Source organism: Cryptomeria japonica, chromosome 11 (assembly GCF_030272615.1).
Source record: "Cryptomeria japonica chromosome 11, Sugi_1.0, whole genome shotgun sequence".
NCBI lineage: Eukaryota > Viridiplantae > Streptophyta > Pinopsida > Cupressales > Cupressaceae > Cryptomeria > Cryptomeria japonica.
In genome coordinates, this window is record NC_081415.1 from 362,561,607 (window position 1) to 362,567,224 (window position 5,618).

The window sequence follows — 5,618 nt, forward strand, 5'->3', positions numbered from 1 at the left end:
TCCAGTTCGTACGACACCTGTAGTTTGTCGGTTCAGCCTGTGGGAATTGTCGTACGAGATGTACGGATGAAAAATCGAAAAATCCAAAATCTGGAAAATAACAAAAAAAAAACAAGCAGTTAGTCTTGGAGGCCGAAAAATGTAGTCTTCTGCCCCACGGTGGGCGCTAGAGATGTGTGTGTGTGAAAAAGTGGTCTGTAAGCTGCAAGCACAACACTTCAATTAAGTCATTATATGCATGGTTAATAATCAATAATCAATAAGTACAAAACCATAACAAAGCGACTAATTGCCTTCTAAAAGATGCGAGTATAAGATTGCTCTCAGATTGTTATAAGCAATACCAGTGACTAGACTACACCAAGACGAAGGATTTAATCTATATGATATTTAACTATATGGATGCAAGATGGATGAATAATTCAAACAAATAATCAATTCAAGCAATAATGGATGCAAATAATCTAAAAAACATAATAATCTTCAATGACTCCAAAGCGAAATTAGCGTGATAATAATCTCCAAGCGTGTTCTCAAAAATCTTTGGGGTAAATTGAAATGAGAGCTGAAGACTGAATTTATAGAGAATCACAAAAGAGAAAAGCTCAATTTAGAATTAATTGAAAATAATTGAGAAATCAGGTTTAGTTAACCTTGAGATAGATTCCAATTATAGTTTAATTGAAATGCATTCAAATTAGAAGTGCAAGATGCATTGGAAATAATAATAAATTAATTCCATGCATTTGTGATAAAAATAGATAATTCTTTTATTTAATTTTCAAGAAAACAGTCTTTTCAATGCAACTGAACTTCTTTTTCTGAAAAGCTTTGAGTTCCAATTTTTAGAGAATAATTCAATAATTCAATTAAATTGCTTTTCTGATTTCAAGTTCTAAATTTAGAAAAAGAAATAATATCTCAAGTTTGATTTCTCTTTCAATTCAATTCTTTTTGTTTAATTTCAATTCAACTCTTTCTTTGTGATTAATCCCACTTTTGTAATAAATTAATTCCTTTTGCATGATTAAATGACAATTTTATTATTTAATTAAATATGCAAGGATATTTAATAAATTAAAATAGGATAATTGATCAAAAATGATATTCTGGGAAATGATTCAATTAATTAAATGAATATTTAAGAAATATTGAGTAATTGATTTGCCATGTGATATTTGATAATTAACGAATTAATAATGTGCTCAAGATTGATTTAATTGCCTTTTGTTAGGACCTTGGTGATGTTGTCGAGATTAGGGGCCCATGGTTTAGATGACCATTTTAGGGTATTACAGTAACGTTGTAGTACGGGAAAGGAAGTCTCAAGAAAAATGACATCCCTGTTGCGAACAATTCTTTTATGAACAGGATCCCACAATCTGAAACCAAATTGCTCTTCACCATACCCCACAAAAATACATTTCAACGACTTTGGATCCAATTTGGTTTGCTTCTCCTTGGGTATATGCGAGAAGGCTTCGCATCCAAACACATGAAGATGCGAGTATGAAATCCTCTTCCCTTGCCATTCCTCTTCCGAAATCCCAAAATCGAATTTAGATGAGGGACTTCAGTTGATTAAATACACTGTTGTGTTACACGCTTCTGCCCAAAATTCCTTGCCTAAACTTGCATTTGACAACATACATCGTGCCTTTTCAAGAATTGTCCTATTCATCCTCTCGGCTGCACCATTTTCTTGAGGAGTGAAAGGAACAACCTTAATTCATCTAATCCCATTATCAGCACAAAAATTATCAAATTCATGTGAGCAAAATTCTCCACCATTATCGGTTTATAAACACTTAATCTCATGCCCAATCTGATTTTCAACTAATGCTTTGAAAATTTTAAATTTTGAAAAGACTTCAGGTTTATTAGAAATCATATAAATCCATACTTTTCTTGTACAATCATCAAGAAAGGTGACAAAATAGTTAGCTCCTCCAATGGAGGTTACCTCGGTAGGCCCAAAAATATCTAAGTATACAAGCTTCAATGGTGTTGTCTTTGTGTCATGCCCACCTTTCAAAAAACTGACTCTCTTTTGTTTGCCATAAAGGCAATGTTCACAAAAGGCTAAGTCAACAAGTTTGAGGCTCGAAAGCTGATTTCTTGTGTGCATAACATGGAGTCCTTTCTTGCTAATATGTCCAAGTCTTTGATGCCAAAGCTCCGCTTTGTTGTCCTCAATCACCATTGCAGCTCCCACTTCACCATGAGTCTTAAATATATATAGACTACCCACTTTATTACCATTTGCAATCAGCATGGTACCATGAGTTACCTTCCATGTATCCGAAAGAAAATTTACATTAAGACCTTGATCAAAGAGTTGTCCAACGGATATCAGATTCCGCTTCAATTTTGGGACATGGCGAACATCTTTGAGCATCCATGTTTTACAACCTTCTAATGGTAGCAACACATCACCTTTGCCTGTAATTTCACAAGCTTTGTTATCTCCTAAGAAAACATTTCCAAAATGACCTTCATGGTAGTTAATGAACGCTTCAAGACATGAGGTAGCATGATGGGAGGCACCGGAATCAAGCACCCATGAATCCAAAGTAGTGTCGGTTGTTGAAAGGATTAGTACACTATCATCTTTATCGTAGACACTATTTGCTTCACTATCCCGCACCCTCTCTTGTGCCCTTTTGAAGTTTCTACAATCCTTCTTTACATGACCAACTTTGCCACAAAACCAACAATCACCATTTCTGTTTCTAGACTTTGATCTCCTTGCTGATTTCGAATATCTATGATAATTATTTCTGCCTCTATTATGGCTTCTACCTCTATTTTTGGTGCTGATCATCGTTAAGGCTTCACCGGATGAAGGTTCATCATTCTTTCTTCTTAAATCCTCATTGAGAAGAGTAGTTGCTACATCATTAAAAATCAACTTATTTTTACCGGATATAGATGTGCTAACTGTTGTTACAACACCATCCCAGCTGCTTGGTAAAGAACATAATAAGAGAACAACCTTGCTCTCGTCATCTTATGTCATCCCCACCGAATTCGCTTGATTGATCAATGTATTAAATTCATTGATGTGGTTTGTCATAGCACAACCTTCCTTCATCTTCAGTTTGTGCGCTTCATGATAAACATTTTATTTGCAGTCGATGCCATTTCATACGTGGCTGTGAGTCTATCCCATACATCTTTTGTTGTTGCATCACCCGGACATTGAAGAGAACATTGTTGGACAACAAGAGAAAAATTGTCGCTCTTGCCTTCTTGTCTAATTTTTCCCATTCTTCATCAACCATCCCGGCTGGCTTCTTTGCTTTCCCTTCAAGCGCAAGTGAAAGGTCTTGCTTTATCAACAAAGACTCCATCTGCACCTTCCATAACTCGAAACTCTGACTGGAAAACTTCTCTATCTTCGCTTCTTCCATGATTTCAGAATTTCAACCACCGAAATCTTAACAACGATCTAACCTCGCTCTAATACCAATTGTTAGGATGAAGAAACGAATTTAAAAGAGCAGAGAAAACAAAATTATAAATACACAAAACAGACAAATGAGACACACGGATTTATTGTGGTTCAGCAATTGCCTACGTCCACACTTAAAGGTAGGGGAATCAATATATTAGTAACCAAGTCTAGTTTGTACACACACAACTGCAAGTAGATCCAGAATTCATCTCTACAAATGATATGTAATTAGCTCTTAAAGAGATTACAAAAGAGAAGTTGAAGAGCCAAGAGTTTTGGCGGTAAAAGGAAGGAGTTCGTTGGACTTCACTTCCAACACATCTTAAGCCTAAGGAATATAAATCAGTTCATATTATTTTCTTCATATGCATCTTTGTGTGTATTAAAGACGTTTAATATGCTTGTTCTTTATTGCCATTGAGGCATCGTATTCAAAGTTTCATCCCTATCTTTATATATCTCTTTGTTCATATTGTGTTCAGATCTCAAGGGAATATGCTATGTGGGTCGAATCTCTTGGGGCTCATGTAAGCACACATTCCCATATAGGAATTGCAACAATGATCTATGGTATGTGATAGAATCCTACTCACCCTGAAGTCTACAATTTTAATTCACTTGGGACTCTTTCTAACCAAGAGATTGGAGGGCTTTCTAATTCTCTCGTCTTGAGTGATGATGCTAGAGGAGAGGGCTGCGATAATTACATATTGTGTTCAATTTTCATAGCTTGTAATCGCTTTAGCTTATGAAATAACTTTTTAGACTAATGTATTAAATAATTTATTATATTATTTTACTTTGTAGAATGCAATCCATGGATTATTTTCCTTCCAACCATGGTGTTTTCTAGTTTTATCTCAATATGTAGGCCATTCATGTTAATCAATTGCCATGAAGCACTCAATTCAAAGATTATGGAGCTAACAATATGAAGTTTTTTTTTCCATCTTTGACTAACCTATGCTTATCATGGGCACACAAAAGACAAATCAGAAAAAAAGGACAAGGCGAAAGGCTAGTGGAAAAGTAAGAAGACTATCGATATAAATGTGAATGATAGGTGTAAAGAAAATTAATGTTATAATTGATATGCTAAAGAAAAACATGCAAAGAGACTTATTGCGAGATACATTTGGGATTAGATCCATATAATAATAAACTATTAATAATATAATGTATTTAATATAAAAAGCTTATTAGAACCTTTCAATTGAATTTGAGCATAGCTTGGTCAATTCATAATGGCTACTTAGATAATAGAATATTCTACGCGAAAAGAAGCTCATTAGTTAAATATGTATTTCTACAAATTTAATGCATTGGTTTATGTGACTTGAAATTTATCATTATAGTCTTGATTTTATCCTCATGATAAAAAATAAAAAAAATAAGTGAGAAAAAATGGTTAGAGAAAGAAAATAAAAATCCACATCCATTGTTATTTCTCCTATACATCATTCTACAAATGAAAATAATCAATATGAAAAATGATCTCCATTGAATTGTTACCCACAATTGAAACATGAGATAGTGCAATATTCAAAGGAATCAAGAACAAGTGAAGATAAGCTTTCCTTTAATCATTTTTATCTAGATAGCACACAAGAAACCTTACAAACTTGAAAGTGAATGGTTTGAATTTCATGTATGATAGTAATTAACAATTGAATTAAATTCATAAAATTATATCAATTGAAAGAAAATAAATTTGAAGTTTTAAAACATAAAAATATAAAGTGGTCTGAATTTCATGTATGATAGTAATTAACATTAATTGAATTAAATTAATAAAATTATATCAATTGAAAGAAAATAAATTTGAAGTTTTAAAACATAAAAAATATAAAGTAATGGACCAAAATTTGGTATATTGCAATTTCAACGAGTTTTCAAATTTCCAATATATGAAACCCTTTATAATGAGATCCATCTAAGTATAAATAGGCACTTTTGAATAGGAGGACCAAGACTCATTCCATCCAAAAGACACATGGTGCAAATTTCAAAGGATGTGAACGGTTGTTTTAGACTTTTCACTTGCACATTATATTATGATAATAACATACTTGAAAGAAAATAATATTATTATTACACACTAGTTTGACCCCTTTTGTAAGTCTTTTCTTAAACAAGCCTAGAATTGATCTACTTTTACTAT